Source organism: Peromyscus maniculatus, chromosome 3 (assembly GCF_049852395.1).
Source record: "Peromyscus maniculatus bairdii isolate BWxNUB_F1_BW_parent chromosome 3, HU_Pman_BW_mat_3.1, whole genome shotgun sequence".
Classification (NCBI taxonomy): Eukaryota; Metazoa; Chordata; class Mammalia; order Rodentia; family Cricetidae; genus Peromyscus; species Peromyscus maniculatus.
In genome coordinates this window covers 116,485,224-116,507,995 of record NC_134854.1, presented here as the reverse complement: position 1 = coordinate 116,507,995, position 22,772 = coordinate 116,485,224, and the positions used below count along the sequence as shown (strand labels likewise).

The window sequence follows — 22,772 nt, the reverse complement described above, 5'->3', positions numbered from 1 at the left end:
TTTTATGGTCAATTCCTTTCATCCGACTATTATTCATTCATAATAATTTAATATCCACAATATGGGAGCCTTGGTGCTGATAGATTATGATACTCCTCCATGTTGGTTTCGGGGTGAAGGTTGGGGTCCTTTTAATCTTGCCTGATACCGTCCAGTTTTTTCTATTGCTGACTGATAAAGCCAGAAAAACTGGTGGCTTTGAAATAATGGTTTGCCATTTCTTGTGATTTTGTGTGTTGGCTGGTGAGAGAGTTCTCGATCTCGCCCATCTGCTCTGTTTGACTGGTGACAGACTGGGAAGTACTTTCCAGTGCCTGTCCTTTGGCCCCTTTGGCCCCGAAAGGTCCAGACTTTGCATCTCTTCAGTGTTACTTTTCTCCTAGGGGCTGGACCAGCTTCCGTACTTGGTGGTTTTGGACATCATTCCGGAAGAGTGAACTTAGAGTGAGGGAAGAGGACCACTTGAACACAGGAGTTTGTGGGCTCGCCAGGGCCGCCTTGGGAGAACCCCATCTCTAAGGAACAGAACAAAATCTACACAGTAGTGGTGTTAGCAGAAGCAAAGCCTCTTGCGTCTTCTGCTACAGAGCTCATCTGTACCACTGTCAGCACTTCCTGTTCCTCAGGGCAAGTTCTAGACTCACCTGTCGGTGAGGTTCCTTACAAACTACCCAGCCATCCCTCCTTCCCCTTGCCACTTGCACCTTTCACAGGAGTCATGGGATGTCTTTCAGTTCCTTCCACTACCCCCTTCCCTTAGCTTTTGGCCGGGAACCATGCATTTCTCTCCATCTGGAATATTCTTTATTGCATATTATTTTTCTAGCTAGCCTGCTATATATGCTTCAGACTTCCGCTTCAGGCCATTTTCTAAGGGTGTTCCTGTTGTGACACCCTAGATGTCTGGGAAACATAACCCTTCTTAAGAGTTTCCTCTGTTTTCTTGGTCATTACAGTGTTCCTCATTCCTTTTAGAATTTGTTTTTGTCTTTCCTGAGAAACCCATCCTGTGTCCCAGGGCAGAAACAATGGCTGCTTTCTCAGTAGCCTGCTCCCACCATCCATGCCAGGGACTAGTTGTACAGGTCCCCTACTTTATTTGCTCAGAACACAGCTTCAGTGTACCCTTGGAATTCCTCCTCCTGCTGCTGCTCCTCCTCCTCCTCCTCCTCTTCCTCCTCCTCCATTTCTTCTTAGACAAACCTCCAACGCCACCCACCTACCCCTAGCCACCCAGGGAACTTGCTATGTAGACCAGACTGGCTTTGAACTCACAGAGATCCTCCTGCTTCTGCCTCCCAAGTGCTGGGATTAAAGGAGTGCCTGGCTGAGATAAGGTCTCTTGGCAAATATCCTCATTAGCTGTCCATCATGGGAAAAGATCCCTTATCTTGATCAAACTCCACAGGACATTTTGACTGCAACCATGCCAGGGACCCAAAATGAAACTGTGGGACCACAGATGCTTATCAGTTTAGCTGCTACTGCACCCTGTACTCTCTCTAGTGTCCAAGGAGAGGATGTGTGAATGGGTTACATTGTTTCCAAAGGTAGTCATTGAAAGAAATGTAAACTTCCTGGAATACTCACTTTTTAATAAAGTATTTTTGGTTAGATCCTACCTAGATGTAGATGGTGGCGTTTCCTCTTTTATATCAGGTCTTCTTGACTATTATTGAATAGATAGAATTATTTAAAAAATGTAGGATGATGTAGGATACTATAGGGTAGTACTTTATCTAAACCATAGGAACAATCAGTTTTTGTCCCAAATACTAGCTTGAGTAGAAAAGACTGTAACAGAGAGCAAAGGAGAGCTAGCAGAGAAGGAGGGAGTAGTCTCAGGAAAGGTTGGAACCTGGAATAGAAAGTTCTGAGGTTTCTTATTGAATCTATTCTTTATCTTCCTCCACAGGTGATCTTTGTTTGAATTTTGACCTACAGGATGGAATTTGGAAAACCCAGGGTTCCCCAGTTTATTATGTGACTGATTTACTTGCATGCTTAGAAGACAGGATGAATTGGTAGAACTTGATGAGCGTCTATTCCTAAGCCAGTCGGCTTTTGCTATAGGTGGATTCTAAGGCCGCCAGGAACGCATTCCTGATGATGTATGTTGTAGGTGGGAGGGGGACTGAAAGAGGTTGCAGTTTCCAAAGCGGAGCCGTGGGTGCCCTGATAACTTGAAACTGTCTTGTTTTAGAAGAGCTTCAGGGGAGTTGGTTTTAGGAAAGTGGTATGTTATCTAATTGAAGAATATAGCAATTTTCCAGCCTCTTTTTCCTCTAAGATAGCAATAGATGATAAAGTCTTGAATGTCGTTTTCCCTCTGTGTCATGGTGGACTCTGTGTCCTGTCTTTTACCACTGAGAGGTATAGTTTTCTTTTGCGAAGTGGGAAGGGGCGTGTCAATGCGTATTACACAATCTCAAAGCAAGAATTACAGAATGCATTAAAAATGTAGTTCTGTGATCCCTGCTAGGAAAGGCAGTGTTCTTGTGTGTTCCAAAGTTGTCACTAGTAAATGTGCACTTAGCAAAAGGAGAGTGAGGGTGAGGCGTATTCTACATGCAGTTGGTCACGGCTTCCTTGGGGCTATACTGCTGCTGTGCAGCTCTTATTAGCTACATGCAAGTTTGGCTCAGGATGTCTGGAATCCTTTCCTGTTGGACAATATAGTGAAGGAGTTGGAGCACAGTATGCCCCATAGGTCAGCAGTGAGGCTTTCTTTATGTTAGTTTAAGGTACATAGAAGGGGAATTGAGCAGAAAATGATACACATCAGATGAAGATGTTCACTGAAAAGGAACACCATTCAATGAATTCTTTGTGCCGTTTATGCTCATTTTTGCCCTTCTAAAGAAAACACAGTGAGGGTTGTTTTATCTGGAGATGCTTGGATTCTCAGGCTCTTTACTATGTCCTTCATTTCCTTGGAATGTTTCCTCGAAGCTCCAGTGAGGTACAGGTTGAGAATTGTTAATTGAGAACCCAAAATCTGAGATACTTTAAAATCTGGCACAGCATGACAGAGTACTGGGAAATCCCAAAACATAAATAATTTTTTCTTGTGCAGTATTTTTGATTTATTTATATTTATTTTTTAATTTTATTATTAAAAACGGAATACAATTGTCCTTGGATGATTTGTATAAAGTATGCGTAAACTATACATGAATTTTTGTTTGTAGTCTTGGGTCACACTATCAAGATCTTACTTTGTATATGCAAGTACTCTGTTCCCAAGAGTCTGAGGTAAGGTATATGTTTAAGTGTGATGGGATTCTTACTGGGAAGGGAGTACTTAGACATGTGGTGTAACTGGTCAGCATGCTGCTCCTAGTGTGTCTGTGTAGACAAGTTTACAGTGGAATGGAACACAAGTTATACGAAAATACAGTGTTTCCCTCCACACACACAGCTTCAGACTTAGAATTGGGTTCAGATACATTCATAGGCTGTTATGTTTCTAGAATGCTGATTACTCCAGCATACAATTTGCAAAGATGAAGAAACCACCAGAACCCAGGCGGTCATTTTGCTGAATGAATGTCCATCCAGCTGACTTGCAGAGGGTGTAGGAAAGACTGAGACAAAATGGGAAAAACCTGGCTTTTACTTTAGATACAATTTTTTTTTTAATGTCATTTAGTCTTCTAGGACAGCTATGAGATGCACAAGAAAAAATTTCTCTGTGATGAAAGGAACTATAATTTGTTTTTAGCAAACTTGCTCAAAGTCACTAGTATTAGTAAAACAAAGGCTGAACTAGAATCCAGGATGGGTTTGTAATCCCTCCCACTTTTCCTCCCTTCCTTTTAGTTTTTCGAAACAGGGTCATGCTGTATAACCAGGTTGGCATGGAACTCACGATGTAGCCCAGATTGGTCCTCCTGCCTCAGCCTCCTCTGAGTGCTGGAACTTCAGGCTGTGCCACCATACCCCCTGAACCCAGGATTTCTGACCCAGGCACCTTTCTCTTTTGTAACCATTTGGTATCCCTTGGCTTCCTGTCCTGAGTCATTTTCATGAGTTGGTTTGTGTTGTAAGGCCTTTTGTTTGTTTTTGGTTCTGAGGACCCAGCCCAGGGCCTGGTGACTTCTAGTAAGTACTCCACCACTAAGATTTATTCCAAGCCTGTTTTGTGGTTTGTAGTGTTTAGTTTGTGAATGTTAGTTGTGGTTTAAATCTTTCATGGCTTTTGCAGCATGAAAAGGTGTCAGGTTGCTTGAGGAGATGGTGTTTGCACTGTGTCCTGTGGATTGCATTGACTCTGAGATATAAACACCTTTCTGTTTTCACCTTGTTCTCTGCCTGTGCGAAGGCGGAGTTTCCTTCATTTGTCAGAGGCTGCTCTGTAAGGCGAGTTTGAATTAGATGGAGGAGAAAAGATAAATAGGTTGGAGGAGGTTGCTCTCCATGTGGGTTTATTATCACAGGTTTTTTTCATTGACTGCTGCAAGGGATCTATGACAGGTTTGCAGGTCCTACTCACATAGTATAATTGTATTTCATAGGGCTAATGCTGACGGCATCTTCGCTTATAATGATTTCATTCATTTTGAGGGTTCCTCTGAATAAAAGATCTCATTGTTTTACTTACAGCCTGTAATGACAGACACGTCACAAGTTGCAGTTTTGCCACAGCTCCTATTGTGGTTGGATTTTATTTGAGAAGGTAGTTGTTTTTGAAAGGTTTTGAAAGGTTTTGAAACTACACCTTTCATTTAAAAAATGGCTTTACAAGTTGTACATATTTAGAAAGCGCCCAAGAGACTTGTGTAGTTGCATATGCATTGCAGTTTTAGAATCTTTCCAGGTGGAAGGACACAGTTGAGTAGAGGGACCAAGGCCAAACTTTTGTTACGGTGGCAGGAGAGAAAGGAAACGTGAGCAGTTGGAATTCCTGCTGGAAGAACAGTTGAGTCTGGAGGAAAACAATGCATCATTTCTTCCCACTTGCCCTTGACAAGTGCTGTCTTCTAGTTTCTGTTTAAGCAGTGCTCCTGGTTCAGCCGGAAAAACTGCTTGTGAATTCATTGTTGCCTCCGAGTCCATCCTCAAGGGTGTTCAGTAGGGTGCTGGTTGTGAGTTCACTGCCAGCTCTGGTCAGACCGTAGTGGTTACCAGTGTCCCCCATGGCCAGTGTTACACGGCCACTGTCATCCCTGAAGGCAGAGCTTGGAAACGTTGCACACATTTGGATCTGGTGTCAGTATGAGCTGGCTCTTTTCACGACGAGTTAGTTCCTCAAATGACACTTAAAAAAAAACAAACCAGAACTCTAATGACAGTACATGAGGATGGATGATCATTCATTGAGACTTTTATTATGGCTCAGATCTGAAACGTTCTTTAATATATTTTTACCTTACTTTATATCTTTAATTTAATTTAATTTATTTTATTTTTTTATGAGACATGTTCTCACTATGTGGCCTAGTCTAGTTTCCAGCTTGGCATCCTCCAGCCTCTACCTCTACCCACCATCATTGTAGCAAGCGGGTCCCCCTTTTTCTTATTTAGTCGTCATAATAGCACACAGGGGAAATGCTGGTTGTGCCCCCAGACTTGGTGTGTTCTCTTCTTCTTCTCAGCTGCTTGTATTTTCAATTTGCCTGTTTCTCTGAGAAGTGTAGCTGCATATAAATGGCAGATTTGAGATTGAAAAGTCCCTCTCTCATCTCAGTGTCAGAGTGTGTGATGAGTGAAATATATATGTCATTATTTAATGTCAGTTAAGTTTCACCTACACTTCCTCCTTTCCAGTTATAAGAGTCCACAATATTTTCAGAAGAATTAATGAATTCATGCAGTTTGCTGAACATCTGTTACGTGTCTGTTTTACATCGCCGGGATGCATCAGTGAACAAAATGGGAAAGAAAACCGTATCCTCCAGGGGAAAAAGAAACAACAAATTTATGTCAGAGCAGTGTATGTGGTGTAACAGGGGCCTTGGTTGGGGACATAAAGGGAAAAGTGTCGTCGGATAAGGAAGGGGACTATGTACGACCAGGGGCTTGGGCAGCAGTTTTCTCAAGCCAGAGATCACATTCCTGTAATAGCTCCGTTTTCGGATACCTCACATTCCTGATTGCTTTTTCTCAGCGGAACCCGGAACCCGGGATGTTAAATAGCCATGCTCCCCTGCTCCCTGAGCACAGGTGTAGTCTGTCTGGCCCCCCTGCAGGCTGGATCCCTCTTTCTCTTGCCTTGATTGGCTCACTGTGTAGCCCAACAGTCTCTTGTCTCTCCCAGGCCCCTGGTCACACTCCTGGCTGTTGTTGATTTTGGAGTCGGCCCTTTCCACAGACACGTCTCTCAGCCCAGCCAGCTCCCTTGTCAATCATTTCACTGTTGACTGATTGCCTCTAGAAGTAATACTGTATGTGTGTCTCTGTGGTTTCTCATTATACAGAAATCCCGCTGGGGCCCTTTGATTTATTGGCAGATAACTCTTCATTTGTGTCACCCCCAGTTCGTAATGCCACTGGAAGGTGTATTTTCATAGGCAGAGTCACACCTCTTCAAGTTCATTTTCACTGGGTGTGACGATGTCTGGAAGTGTGCTGCTGTTGGTGGCAGTTAGAAGGGATGGGAAGGAAGAAGGGAGGAGAAGATCATCAGGATCGATGGACCTTAGTGTTGGGTCCACTACAAATACCATCAGCTGGAAATGATTAACATTCTTTTTTTTTTTTTTCCTCATAGAAAAGCAATGTATTCCATTATAAGCACTTACCCAGTTAGTCATGGAGAGTAACAGGCCCGATGCTGAGACAGTCAGCCAAAATGGAGAGGGCATCAAACTACAGTGGTCGAGACTTGACCCCTAGAAAAGCAACTCTTATCGAGGATTAATTTAATTTTACAAACAAAGACAAACTAGCAATTCACTCTTTCCCAACTTGACAGTTCACCAGTGGTATGACTGTCAGTTGAAAACATACACCTTACAACTTGGTGGTCCCAAGTTAAAAACAAAAACAAAAAACCACACACAACAAAAACCATTTCACAGAAAGGAAAAAAATAATATGGAAACAGCTCAAGAAATACACTAATGAGCAAAAATATAAGGGGAAGGAGGAACGTGTTGTCTTAACTAAAGAAACTAAGACTCTGGTTTACATAGGAAAATGTGCATCCTGGAAAGCCAGCTGTGAGGACTTTAAACTCTATGACTTGACTCTCCCCTAATTCCTGAATAAAAATGATGTCTTGCAATAGTTATACTCATGGCTCAGACACCTACCTCACTTGGCTCTATTCCTTATCCACTCTGGCCTCTTACTTGAGAATCTGAAAAACTTGGGGATATGGCTTAAGAAGAAAAATAATCACATGTAATATGCCCCATTTCTGAAGATGCTTTAGACCTGGTTTGCTGCTAGAAAATTCCTGAAGAAAAATTTAAATATAAGTCTGTGGCTTTGTTGAATTAAGTCCCGCAGTTAAGATTAGGACCCCCCCCCCACACACACACCATGGTTTGGGCTAATAGTATTGTTGGTGGTACCTATTGTAGCCGGAGAGCTGAACAAAGTCTGTCTCAATCCATCTCAGGGTTCAGAGGAAAGCCAGGGGAGTCCAAACCACAAGTGCAGACATGTCTAGGATCCTTGTCCTTCTGGAGCCACACTTCCTTCAGGGTCTTCATCATTATAAATGTTCTCTGCCATCTGCCACACTTGCATGATATTGTCTTCTGATACAGAACGAATCACCCAAGTTTCATTGTTCATTCCAGGAGAAATCAGATATCTTGGCAGTGTGACCACCATGAATAAACAACAACTCTGGTGGGCCATCTTCTGCATCTTCTGGGGACTGTTCTTATCCAATTTTACTTAAATCCCAAACATTCAGCCTACCATCAGTACCACTAGAAGCCAAAATAGTCTCATTGTGAGGAGACTTGTGAACATGGAATATTTCATCCTTATGTGATTCAAAGGATGCAACTTGAGTTTCAGATTTCTCAGATCCCACAAGGCAACAGTCTTGTCAGCTGATCCTGTGGCAAGAGTGAACCCACTATAAGGATTGAAAGATAGGCAGTTCACTTCAGCAGTGTGAGCATTGACTGAGTGGCTTGGCTTGGAAGTATTGTTTGAACAAGTATCCCAAATCATAAGTTTCTGATCATCAGCAACTGACCCGAACAGAGACTCGTGGAGCAGATGCCAGGAAATGTCCTCTTCTACTGCTGTATGCCCTGTAAAGATGGTCTTTGCATCCACCACTTTTCCTTCTTTTGGAACTGCACTGATGTCCCATAGGCAGATGGTATGGTCATCTGAAGCACTAAGTAAGTGCCCGCTGAGATTTGGATTCCAAGAAAGACCATGACCTTCCTTCTGATGTCCACGGAGACGCAAGTCTGGGTTGCGCTCTCCAGAAGGGTCTGGTTTAGAAGGATGCTTTGTGTAGTTAGAACAAGCACATCACTGGATGGAGTCTTGGTTGCAGCGATGCAAGGGTTCTGGGACATGTACCGAGCCCTGTTTACTTCTCCTTCATGGTTGGTCTTGATTTCTATTTCAATTTTTCCACTGACAGAGCCAAACCCTCCAAATTCTCCTTTTTCACTGTCATAGTGGGATGTATCAAACTGAGCATCATCATTAGGAGCTGGACACTGGCTATCACCAGGTGGTTTTGTTCATCAGATGTGTGTGTTCCCAGGACAAGCCGATGAGTGCTGAAATCTTTCCCTTCAGGCCTGCTTACATCTGGAAGCCACTGGGCAGTTAAACCGGGCCACTCCAGGGCATGGGTCATCACCAAATCATAAAGAAAAGGGGTGTTCTTCCATATTTTGTACTCTTCATTGATCACACATTCTTCCACCGCGTCGTCAAAGGCAGCTTTCTTGTCAGCCATGGCGGCAGAAGAGCCGGGAGGGGTCGATTAACATTCTTTTGCTGGCATCTTACTTGTCTTTAGTACCACCCTCTATTTGGATTGAGAGGAAACCCTTGTCTTACCACAGTGTAATAAACTGTCTTTTAAGGTAAAAACTGAGTTCATTTTGAGAAATCCCAAGCAACAGAAATGGCTTCAAATCGTGACCAATTATGGGGCTGGCTTTTCAGTGTCAGGAGTCTGGCTGATACTGGAAGAAAGCTGTGTGGTCATTAATAGACAAGAATCTCTTTAAAAGCTCTGGTAACGAGGCTGTGGAGATGAGGTAGATTTGAGATAGAGTAGACAGCTTCTGAGGCGTAACGAGTAAGTGTGTATACACAACAAATATACAACTGCTTATAAAATACATAACATTTAAAAGCACATTTTTAAAATCATTTAATTACACACACACACACACACACACACACACACACACACACACACATATGAATAGTGGAGAAAATATGAACTTTGGAGCCAGACTCTTTATTTTTATCCATTTTCTTTTTGTTATGTGGTCACAGGTCTGCCATGTGTGGTGCCTCAGTTTATTTGTCTGCCAAATGGAGATGAAAGTATTTATTTCAGAGCGTTCTTATGAGGACTGAATAAATACATTAGAAATGATCCAAGCTGTGTAGACTGTTACTTTTGGGGAGAGGATGGTGTCTTCCATGTTTAGCAATCTAGCATATCCTAATTGTCATGGGGACATTAGTATTCTGGGCCTTGTGAGTAGGAAGAGGTGTCATACAGGGAACAGAGTTCTTTTGTTTGCCCAGCTCTCCCTGGGGAGTTGTGTGTCATTGGCTCTAGGTTGTTTGTATAGGTCCTTGTTGGGCCAAAGTGAGTTGTTTTTATGACAGGTTTGGGCAAGGTGCCCTTTATTGTCATTGAGTGTGACCTTTGCACCACCTTAAGTGCTACCAAAAATATGTAAAAATACCATGGAGGCCTTTTATTACTCTGGGATTATATTCTAAAGGAAATGTCAAGGATGACTCAGTGGCTGAGGAAATAGAATTTTAAAAGGGCTTAATCATGGATCCCAGTTTTCTTTTTCTTTAATATTTATTTATTATAATTACTTTTGAAACAATCTCATGTAGCTCGGGCTAGCCTCTAACTCATTGCATGTGGAGGATGACCTTGAACTTCTGATCATGCTTTGACCTCCCAAGTGCTAGGATTATAGATTTGTGCTGTCACCTCTGGTTTGTGTGGAACCGAAGGTTGGACTGATAGCTTGGTGCAGGCTGGGCCAGCACTCCCAGAACTCTGCCGGGTGAGCGACATCATGAGTCATGGCTTCACTTCTGCCAGCTCCTGATGCGGTCAACAAAATCTGTTGCCGGGTGAGAGGTGTGGAGGGAGGCAAGGACCATACAGGCTTGGGGCTGCACATCCCACTGTGAACTCAGTAGGACTCTCTGTTGAGCTGCCCAGAGAGCAAGTGTAATGGGAATAAAAGTACCCGTGCAAGCCAAGATTAGGTAGAACTGGAGTGTATGAGGCCCAGCTGGCTGCCTACTGTTTGCAAGACGCCGCCGAGAGTTCTGTGGATAAAAATTCACCAAGGTGCTCTAAAAATACAAACAAGGGCCAACTTTTATCGAGCACTTAACTATGTCCCTGGCTTGATTCTGAGCTCTTGTATGATGTGTGTGCTCTTGTGCATGTATGTGGAAGCCAAGGGCGGCATTGAGTTTCTTCATCTATTGATTTCCACTCTACTTTTTGAAGCAAGCTCTCTCACAGAACATGGAACTTCCGCATTAACTAGACTGGCTGGCCGGTGAGATCTAGGGATCCCCAGTGCTGGGATTATGGGTGCGTGCCCCCCTGCCTGGCTTTTCTGTGGGTGCTGAGAATCTAAACACAGGTCCTTGGGCATTCACATTGAGTGCTCTAACCCCCAGAGCTATCTCACGCCAGCCCCGTTTTCCACCATTAACTCACAGATCCTCAAGATTGCCTTGTGAGGTTCATTCCCAGCTGCTCTCTGAGGAGATGAAGTTGGGTGTATAGGATGTGGGTTTCTGAACACAAGACCCAGACAGGTTTTTAATGTTCCTTTTCCTTTAGAAACTGCTCTGGGAATGCTTCTGGGATACCCTAAGCAAACTGTAACTGACATCCCCCCTCTTTTTAATTACTTTAAAAACAAACAAACAAACAAACAAACAAACACTTCAACAATGGGTTGACTGTTAGGTTTTCTTTTTCTTTTAAGACAGGGTTTCTCTCTGTAGCGCTGGCTGTGCTGGAACTCAGAGATCCGCCTGCTTCTGCCTCCCAAGTGCTGCGCTTAAAGGCGTGTGTTGCCATACCTGGCTTTTTTGTTTGTTTTTTTGGGGGGTATTTTCATTCATATGTCACTGTTTTCTTTGTATTTGCCCCTGCCCCTGGATAATTTTAGATGCAGTTGGCCTCACTGTGCCTTTATGCTGTTGAATATCTTGCTTTCTCCTTAGTATCCTTGTGATATAGAAACCTCTATTGCTTTTTTTTCCATAAGTATGTATGTGGAAATCTGAGGATATCTTCTTTGAACATATTTTCATATGTATATATATATACACACATAAATTAATATATTTAACTTAATATATGTATAATTTAGATTTTTTGACTTTTAAAAATGTTTTCTCTGACAGTTTCCTATGTATGCAGTAGGTCTTGACCCAGTATATATACTGAGGCAGGGTCCGTCACTAACCTAGAGCTCAGCAGCTTCAGTTAGTCTGGCTGGCCGCTTTACTCTGGCAATTCACTGTCTCTGCCTCTCTTAAATTGGGATTCCAGGGCCCCCCGCCCTTTCTGACCCAGCCTTTATGTGTATTCAGGGGATCTGAACTCCCATTGCCTTGTGAGGCTCACACCTTTGTATCTCTTTTACCTGCCAGACCATTTCCCAGCCCTCTCTTCCCGGCTCTGTGCTAGAAATGCTGGAGCAGTGACTGGCGGTTTTTACGACAGGCACGATTTTCCAGTTTTGCAGCCCCCTGGATAGGGGAATCTCCGTACTGGCCAGACATTTCCGTATCTTGAAGGCAAGAAAAGGACCTGTGGGAAGATTTGATTGGGGCTTGTGATCCTACTTTAGACCAATGAAAGAGCACCTGATTAAGAAATACATAAATCTTTTAAAACTATAAATAAGGGAAAACTAGTGTTTTCATCTAATATTTAAATGTACATCAATTGTTAAAGAGCCAAAGTAGCAATTTCTTTTTTTTTTTTTTGTTTTACAGATGGGCTTAGCTTTAATTATTCATACATCTCCTTGAATTATCACAGTTATCGCATAAGTGATGAAACAATGTTAGGCAAATTACTGTTTCTGCTCACAAGAGACAGCTGAGTCTAATACTTAAAGTCTCTTCAATTACTTCCCATTACTTACTATAAAATCCAGATTCATCGATGATGCATGTTCTATTAGGTCCCTGTTCTCTGTTGTTGTAGAGAGCTGAGACTAGTTGGAATTGCCTCTGTGAGGATGAGAATGCATCACTCTTGGGTCATGCTGTGCCTGTGGAGAGGCCAGTAAAAGCCCCAGCATGTTCCAAGGTTAGATGCCCTTACATTCTTGCATAATCTGGACATCTGTACATGACTGGCCAGCCTCTGCTGTCTTCCTACCCCCCACCATGTCTCCTTGGTAATTCTCCTTATACTTAAAGTTGATATTTTTTTAAATTTCTTTCAGGGTGTGGGTGGATAGTTCAATCAGAAAAATGCCTGCCATGGATCTGAATGTGGTCTCTAGTTTCCAGGAGCAAAGCTGAATGTTCAGGTGGAGGATGGGGTGGGTAGTGGAGGTAGGTAGATCTTTGGGGATGCTGGCCTGCCGTCCCAAGTCAAAGTAACAGTGAAAGACCAACTTTCAGTAAACAAGGTGGATAGACAGCTCCCAAGAAACAATAGTCAAGGTTGACTCATGGTCTACACACACACACACACACACACCCTCTTTCATTTTTGCTAAAGTCAGTTCCTTAAAAGATAGGCATGTATTTGTCATGTTTATTCCCATATCTGTAAGCACATACATGCCTGCTGCCTAGTATGTTCTCTGTGGTGTTTATTGAACTCAGGCTTGACACCTGCACAGATGGCTGGATGAATGCATACGTGAAGAATGAGCAGAAAAGCAGCAGATCGTACGTCATAGCGTTAACAGTCCTTTTCATGAGACCCATGACCCTTGGATATCGGAGTCAAAATTTCAACCTGATGAGCAATAATGACATTTTATTTCAGGATGTGTGAGCCCTAAGGGAGGCTGTACTTGCAACTGTCTCCTGTCGTGAATCTCTTGTGCTTCCTGTAGCCAGCATAGCAGTTATCTAGAGCGCAGTTACGCTCTCCTATCACAAGTAGTGTTAACAGAGTTTATCAGATGCTGGTGTGCGGTTAGACATACACCAGTGGTTGTCATTTGACACAAGTTATCATCTGATAACTAGCTTAGCCCGGTTATCTCCTGACTGGCTGCTTCCTGTTGCTGCTTCAGCTTCAGGTTCTCAGATGTTCTTTGCAGATGGGATATTGGCGTCAGGTGCTGCTTGACTTACTACATTCTCTTCCCACATGTCAGAGCTTCTCCAGGCTGCTTTACGAAATGGTAGCTTTTAACAACAGAACTGTGTCATTGTTGAGTTCTGGAAACTAGAATCGTAACGTTGAGGAAGACCGTGGAATCTGTGAGGCCTTAGGGAGGACCCTTCTTGTGTTTCTGCCACCCACCAGCATTCCCTGGTTTTGTTGCTGTAGAGCTGTGAGCTGTAATTTGGGTTTAGGGGTTTAAATTTTTTTTTTTTAAATTTTAAATAATATGTATGCATTGGGGCTGGAAGGATGGATCTCAGTGGTTAAGAGCACTTGTTGTAGAGTACCTAGACTTGAGTTCCGGCACACATGTGATGGCTCCCAACCACCTTAGCTGCAGTTCCAGGGTGCCCAGCACCCTCTTCTGAACTCCTTGGGCACCAAGCACACATGTGGTGCACATACACACATGCAGGCAGATCTCACACACATAAGATAATATAGTTCTAGTAATTTTTAAATTATGTGTGTATGTATCTGTGTGTGTGTGTGGGGGGGGCATGCGTATGAGAGTACATATCTGAAGCCACAGATTTCAGATGTCCCTGGGAGCTGGCGTTACAGGAAGTTGTGAGCTGCCTTGCAGGGGCTGGGGACTGAATTTGGATCATCTGCTGGAACAGTTTGTGTTCATAACCACTGAACCAGCCTTCCAGCGCCTGTCATTTGGGTTTTGAATTCTCCACCCAGCCCCACGTGTGGGTGACTTGGTCCCCAGGAAAGTATTACTGGGAGCTGGTGAAATATAAATGAGGTGGGTGGTAGTGAGATAGCTTCAGGTCCTTGGGGCCATGGCTTTGTAGGAGATCATAGGGCATGGCCCATTCGTTTTCCTTCCTTTTGCTCCCTGGCCATGTTGTGAGTAGCCTTGCCCTGGCCCAATTCAGTAGGCCAGTTGCTCACAAACTGAAACCTCCAAAACAGTGAGCTAAAAGAAACTTCATCTTGGGATTTTTTTTTTTTTTTAAGTGAGGGAAAACTGACTTACTCTTGATTTCTCTTCCCTTTCATACTGCTATTGGAGGTATGTGTGTGGGTGGGTGAGGTAAGGCACGTGCGTGTGTTCTTATATGTCCAAGTGCCTCCTCTTTTAAAAACTACATTAGTCATATTAGCCTTAAGGCCTGCTCTAATCTAGTGCTTCTTAACTAATTTTGTCTGCAAAAGGTGTGTTTCTAAATAAGGCCAGTTAAAGGTCCAGGTGGACATGGGTATGTAGGGAGGGACACACCAGTTCAGAAACCCAGGCTTCAACTTTCTGCCTGCCTCAATGCTGTTCTGTGAACTTAATGTAGTCTGCTGCTCTTTGAGTAACTTTGCATGGCTACCATCTCTTAGGCAGGCATGTTCAACCTAAGGCCCACGGGCTGCACGTGTCCCAAAATAGTTGCAAAAGCCGCTCAGCACAATTGTGTATAATGTCGTGTTGCAATATCAAAAGGTTGGACACCCTCATTAGAATTTTAGCTTTTTGTTATATGGTGTTCCATCTCTTAGTGTCTCCATTTCTGTGAGGAGACTGATCCTATAATACCTGTATCTTTGGAGTTTTTGAGGAGTCAGAGAGATGATGTATATAGACGGAATTCTACACAGTCTTATTAAATAAGACACACAGAGCCAAATACAGAGGTCATAGCCAAAGTGATCAGAGAACTAGCGAAGAGCCACGACTACCTTATCTTACCACCTCACCTCCTTCGCTTCCCCAGAGAGAGCTTCTCCCTTCTAACCTGTGTTTTTATTGCCTTTCTGTTCTGCCTTCTCATTGGCTCTAAGCCCAGCCACATGACTTCCTCATCACTGCCTGGGGAGTAGAAGCAAGTGCCTTGTGTGTGCAGGACAAGTACTCTACCATTGAACTATTTCCCCAATCCTCTTGTTACTTTTCATTTTAAGACGGATGTCTCAGTACATTTCACAGGCTGGTTCTGAGCTCACATGTAGCTCAGATAGGCCTTGAGCTTGTAATCCTCCTGCCTCAGCCTCCTGAGTAGCAGTGATTACAGACATTGCCACCAGGCCTACCTGGTAACAAATGTTTTCAGAAAATTATAAGCCAGTGCTGAAAATGTGGGCCAACATAGAAAATTAACTTAAGTTTTTTTGATTACAAATTGTCACACTCTCACAGTGTACCAGGCGATAGAGTTCTTTCCACAAGATATGCAGTATTAACTAATTCTGCAGTGGGTTGAAAGGCAATACAAGTCAACATCATGTTTGTGTTTTCAGTTTGGAAGTAAAGCCAATTATGACTATAAAATTGCAGTCCAACTCTATTGTGTTCTAACTAAATATAAATGTGATATAAATTAAAACCCACGGGAGGTATTTCAGTTTAATCTTAATTGTTATTTTTTTTTCTGAAATGTGAAATTGAATAAATGTTAAGAATCTCTTTGAACATAGCAAAATGGGCTAAATTTAATTATGTTGCATTGTTTTATAAATACTTTGTAAGTTCCAGGAGAGAATGAAGCTTATATATCTGGAGTGCCTTGAGGTGATTGCATCTAGGGGAAGAGAGATTAGGTTTTCATTTGACATATGTATCATAACTTTAAAAAGAGATGGTTCCATATTAGAAATTCATACAGTGTTTGTACTTGACTGGCAGAATTTGTAGACTCAATATTTGTGTTCTACTTGCTTAAACGTAAAAAGAAAGTAACTTTAGAATTACTTGTTTTTGAATCCCACTGACTTTAATCACTATTACAGAGGCCTTATAGAAATTTTATCTGAGGTGTTTATTTAGAAGAATAAAAGACAGATGGTTTTGGATAGGAGAGCTGATACACACACACACACACACACACACACACACACACACACACGATGAAAATCATATATATATATATATATATATATATATATATATATATATGATGAAAATCAATTTTCTTGTGTTAAACAGCCTACCACATCTGTGACTAAGATTTCTAAGAAACAGCATCCAGGGAGGAATAGATTACTTTGGCTCATGGCTTCAATGTTTTCAACTTGTATTTCTGTTGACTGTGGGACCGTGGTGAGGCAGGGGGCAGCATGGTGGTGGGAACATATAATAGTGGCACTTAACTCAGAGCAGACTGAACACATGTACAGGGTACATGGGTGTGCTCTTTGTATGCACTTGTACACACATGGGGTGAAGGCACTCTCTTGACTCTCACTTTTTACACACACACACACACACACACACACACACACACACACACACACACACACAGAGTTTTGCTAATCTCCAAGGATATTCTCGGTCCCATCAAGTAGAAACACCAGTTGCTCATACATTTATAAAGAATAATCATCACAGAGCTGGGGAGACAGCTCATTGGGTAAAGGGCTTGCTGGTGTGATGGCCCTGCATCTGTAACTTCATTATGGGGTGTGGCGGGCAGAGACAACCAGATCCCTAGAGCTCACTGACTAGCCACTCCAGCCAGGTGGTGAACTCCAGGTTTACTGAAGAGACCTTGTCGCAGAAAATGAGGTGAAGAGTGATGAGGAAGAAACCTGACATTGACCTTTGCCCTCTGCAGGTACATGCACAAACTTATACACACATGCACATGCATACGCCGCACACACCACTGCAGATACAAAGAGTACACAGGAGTAGTTTGTAAAATATGGAGCTCCCCATAATGATTGTAGCTCTTTGGAAAGGTTCTTCCCCCTCCTCTGATTCTGTGCTCTTGGCCCAGTCTAGGTTATCCAGTAAGTGTGTGTACTGAAACATTGGGTCAGAAAGTAGACTAGGTGACCATTTAGGTTTCTGTTATTCATGAGTTTCTATGAATCTGAAATTGGTATAAAGGGGATTAAATTGAAAAATGTTGGAAGGAGGCAGGGTGCTTGCAGGTCTGAAATATTTGGTTAAAAATGATTAACTTTTGATATTCAGAGCAGCAGATGGATGCTAGGGGAAGGCTAAGAGAATATATAATGGAAATTCTTCTTGTGGTGTGTTATTGTCCACGGTAGAAGGGTTGTGGGGGGGAGGGAACACAGGCTAGAATACACCATGGTGTCTCCTGGGAATCTTTGCTGTGTAAGCATTTTGGGGGTTAAGGAATGGAAACTCCAGTTGCTCATACATTTATAATTCCAGAATCAGAAGTCAGCATTTCATCTCCTGAGGGTGAAAACTAACTCAAATCCAATGAGATTAATTCACTTTTGTTCAGAGGAAAAGCTGATGCAGTGGGTTGAGCAGGCTAGGAAAGCTGATAGTTTGTGTTTACCAAGTTGCCTTGTTTCCTGTCAGTCAGTGTCCTTGTGAACAGACCATGACTGCCAGGATGTTACAGGACTCCAACTCTGTACCCTTTGGGCTACCTTTAAAAATATTGGCTCACAGGAAGTGAAGGGGGAAGAGGCCAGACCCTTCAATCCCAGAATGTAGCAGGGCCTTTGTATATACAAAGGTTTTACAGGGTGTGAGAGAATTAAAACATTTGCTTAAAAGTCTTACACGTTGGGGGAGCTAAAAAGATTTTAATTCCTTGTCCTAAATACAAAGGTTTTTTTTTTTTTTTTTGAGACAGGGTCTCTTTATGTTGTCCTGGCTGTTATAGAACTCTTTATATAGACCAGACTGGCCTCAAACTCACAGAAATATGCTTACCTCTATCTCTAGAGTGTTGAGATTAAAAGCATGCACTACCATGCTTGGCTCTGAACACAACTTCTATAAAACACTTATGTTTAATGTTTCTTACACTACTAATAATGAAGAAAATAAAGAATAAATATAATTTGGAACCTCTGGGAAATGTATTGTTTTTGTTTCCAGAAGTTTCTGTATTTTATATGCAATAAGGCAAATACCTATGAATAAAGTTAAAGAAGTAAAAACCAGTAAAGAAAACATATTGATTGCTGCCGGATAGATGGCTCAGCAGTTAAAAGCACTAGCTGCTCTTGCAGAGAACCAGTGGTCAATCTCAGCCCTCATAAGGCAGCTCACAGCCATCTCTTCTGGGGGATCTGATGCTCTCTTCTGGCCTCTGTGGGCATCAGGCACACACATGGTGCACAGATGTACACACAGGCAAAATATTCATACACATTAAATAAATATGAAAAAACCACAAAAGAACATCTGCATATTCCAGGTAATATTTTTAGAGAGAGCCAAAAGTAACTTTTTAGGACTGTTACATATTCATGAGCTGTACAGTTAGTTTCAAAGAGTCAAAACGTGTACAGTGAAGAGTTTACCTTAGCTTAGTCCCTTACAATCACTCACCTTCTCATCTTCACCATTACTTATTTGGGTTCCCTTGGGGTCATGATGGGCATTGGTATATAAGTGTTTAGTGTGGGCCATACTGAATGTCATGTAGAGACAAGGATATGTTCAAGACAAGTGACATTGAGGGCGAGATAGATACCTCACTGGATAAAGAAGGCACTTGCTGTGCACATGTTCGGACCCAAGTTGGGATTCCAAGCACCTACATACCAGGCGGGCATGGTAACCCCTCTGGGAAGGCAGAGATAGGGCATCCCTAAGGTAGGATGACCAGCTAGATTAGCCTTTTTGATGAGCTCTGGGTTCTACTGAGAGATCATACCTCAACATTTAAGATAGGGAGTGATGGAGGAAAAATCTGGGCATCAGTTTTAGGCCTCAACATGTACACACACATGTATGTCCTCTTGAACACAAATATGTCTACACACATGTGAACATTCGTATACATATGAGTACTAAACACATACGTATGCCGCAAAATTGCCATTAGGTGATTTCTTGCTGAGCAGACATAGAATGTAATTATACTGGGGGCTACAGAGTTAATATGTGATAAAACATTAACAGAACCTAGATGCCCATCAACTGAAGAATGGATTAAGGAAATGTGGTACATATACACAATGAAGTACTACTCTGCAGAGAAAAACAGTGAGCGCATGAAATTTGCAGGCAAATGGATGGAACTAGAAAATATCATCCTGAGTGAGGTAACCCAAACCCAGAAGGCCAAACATGTATGTACTCACTCATAAGTGGATACTAGATATAAAGCAAAGAACAATCAGACTGCAACCCACAGAACAAGGGGGGCTACATAGCAGGGGGGATCCTAGGATGACTGTGGCTTATAATAATAAGTTTTGGTTTTTCTCAATCACTGGGCAAGCTTCAGTGAAACATTTCACTATTAGGATAAGAATTTGTACCGCATCAAGTTGATAATAGAAATAATAATAATAATAATAAAAAACCCCAGAACCTCTTGTTATATGCAGTCTATTCTTGACTAGAATGTCAACATGTGATATGTGGCTGTGTGATAAAAAGGTATGAATGTAGTTCTTTAAGTTTTTTTTTAACATTTCTTTGTGTGTTTACTTATGCTGTGGTACATGTATGGTGCTCAAAGGATAACTTGTAGGAGTTTGATGTCCCATTCCACCATGTTATTCCTGGGATTGAACGCAGCTCATCAGGTTGGGCAATGAGTGCCTTCATCCACTGCGTCACCTCTGACCCTGGGAATACACTTGTTAGGCATTAAACGACCAGCCTTACATTTGCTCCTACAATCTCAATACTTACCATGCACACAAATGATAGCAAACACATACATTTGCATCTTTCTTTTCATCCGACGGTACAGTTTGACTCAGTCAGTGTATCTCACACCTTGAATCACTGAGCGCTGAGCCTCATTGTAAGGTGATTTCATTCTTTTTAGAATCCAGGAAATACAAACTATGAACTGGGATGTCCATAGGGACGAAAGCTGGGAAGCAGAAAGTACCCTCAGTTACCTGATATTCATCTTTTTACCAAGGAAGGAGAAGGCAGCGCAGCAGCGTGGCTCTTGATGGGGCTGCGTGCCACTCAGAGGATGCACATGGCTAACCCGTGGGGCTGACTCACTCGGTGCAGCTGGAAACGTCTCTTTTAATTAGGTAGGAAGCACCTGTGCGGTATTACTTCATCACTTTTCCTCTTCCCAGGCCAGGCTCATTAGGGATTTCAAAAACAAAAAGAAAAAAGAAACAGAAAAAAAAAATCCAACAAGCTGGAATTTAGATTTTTTTTTCAGGGAGTAGGATTTGGTGTCTAAAAAAGGGCAAGTATACAGACCCTCTGCGGGTAAAAATAAGTGCGAATTATGGAGGGCAAATGGCTGTGCCTGCTCCGAAGTGTTTGGCAGGAAATTATCTGTTAGCAGCTGCATGTGTCTGGGTTTGCACTTTCACATTGAGTGTTTGAAAATATTTAGCAGAATTAGTGCCGAATGTGTACAAGGTGTTGTTAAAATGGGAATGGTACTGGTGTTCTGGTCTCTGGGATTGAGTGAGCATGTCTGGTGCAGCATTCTGTCATGACTCCAGCAGGAGGCTGACACAGGTCACAGTTAGCATCCTCTCAGGGACTGAGCAGCATTGTTTACCAAATGATTAATCACTGAGATTTTCTGTCCTCTCAAGAATTGTTCTCAGAAAGGTTATAACATAAACCTGCTTTTTTCGTGCTAAGGGATGTGGGGGGGGGCAGAGTACCATACTATATCCCAGGTTGGTCTAGAACTTTACTGTGTTGTAGCTCAGGCTGGTCTTGAACTCACAATAATCCTCCTGCCTCAGTCTCCCAAACACTAAGAAACTGGACATGAGCCACCATGCTTGCTAACCTGCCTTTTATTGGGTACCTACGCTATGCTAAGAGCTGTACACATTTATTACTAACTTGAGCAACTACCCCGAGAGACTGGTGGTCTCATCATCTTTTAACCTATGGAGAAACTGAGGTCCAGAAGTGCTAGACCTCCCCCAAGGTCACTCGGCATGCATTGGAGGACTCTGAACCCATTTGCAGTGGGGTTTTGCTGCAAGAGTTGCTCTCTGTGGGTGGGTTTGGGAGATGCTTTCTACTCCAGCACATAGGGTTGGGAAGGCATGTTAAGTTGTTGGTGTTGGGTTTGTTCCTAGCCTTGCACCCTCATAAACAACCTTGTTTGACACATCTGTTGGTCGCTGTTCTCATCCTGGTGACTTGTACATTTACTATGGGCAGCAGGTATTCTGGAGCACCAGGTTCAGATCTTCATGAGAGTAGTCCTGCTCCTCTTGCACTCTGTTTCGTTGTTCTGAGTGCTGGAAGGGTTGTCTTTTGTTGTCACCGAATCACTCATGAATATCTTGAGGCCTCAAGGTTAATGTGTCCTTCACCCCACTGACATTTGACTTCCTGATTGCAGAAACCGTGCAACCGGGATGGACAATGTGTTCCTTCACTTTGTGCGTTCAGGTTAATCAGTGCTAAGAAATTGATTTTTGCTCTAGAATCAATGTTGCTGGCTTTACATTATTTAATACAAACCAGTCGCTTGACTAATATCAGTTCAATGTTAACCAGAGAAGCCCCCTCCCTGTTGGTAGAATTCCCCGTCTGGTCTGTGTTTGCAGAATACCATCTGCTGCCTGTGGACAGTGTCCTACTGGGCATCTCCCCAAAGCTGGTGCTTGGTTGGTTATGATGTACCCTGATTTTAGTCCTCAAAATCCCCAGGCTGCAGCTACTGGGGGAAATTTTGCTATTAAGAGTTGCTGTCCAGATGTATGTTTGGGAAGTGCTTTTTTTTTTTTTTTTTCTACTAGAATGAATGTATTTTTTTTCTTTGTGATTCCATTTGTGTAAAGTAGTTTTTATTCCAGCAGGTGGAGGTTGGCTAGGTCCAAGTTAAACTCTGAGCCATGCTGTGCTCAAGGGAGCTATTCTGTTTCTGCCCAACCCAGGGCTCCCCAATCAGTTGAATCCCTTAGGAATCTGGCTTTGGTGCATGCTTTCTGTTTCCCAGAATTATCTTTTAGTTTTGTATGCACCTCTTGGCCTAAAAATTTGGAACTATGTTTCAGACTTAGGCAGTAGGGTATAATACCATAATTCTTATTCCACTTAATGGATTTATTTCTTGAAATGCAAGTTTGTCAAATAAGAAATGTGTTGAGTGAATAGTATTTGAAACACTCAAACTAAAATAAAACTTCATCGTGTCTGATGAATTGCTTGATTGTATGGGGCTGGAACCCTTTTTCCTTTGGTGACTTGCAGTTACAGCAACAATTTATAATGCCTAGTCAGCATCAGCATGCACATTGTCAACACATGGACTCAGGTGGTCTTTTCTGCTTTTCTTCTGGACAGATTTGCTACAGAGTTGATAATTCCCATGTATAATAAATACAAATATATGTTCACGCGGTCCTCAGT

General features: G+C 42.5%; 1 protein-coding gene and 1 pseudogene across 41 annotated transcripts in view; one reads left to right on the top strand and one right to left on the bottom strand.

Moving 5' to 3' along the window:
• Magi1 (membrane associated guanylate kinase, WW and PDZ domain containing 1) overlaps positions 1–22,772 on the top strand; it is a 650,928-nt gene that overhangs the window by 100,347 nt on the left and 527,809 nt on the right. The window lies entirely within an intron of this gene.
• LOC102919845 (histone-binding protein RBBP4 pseudogene) lies at positions 7,580–8,905 on the bottom strand (annotated as a pseudogene).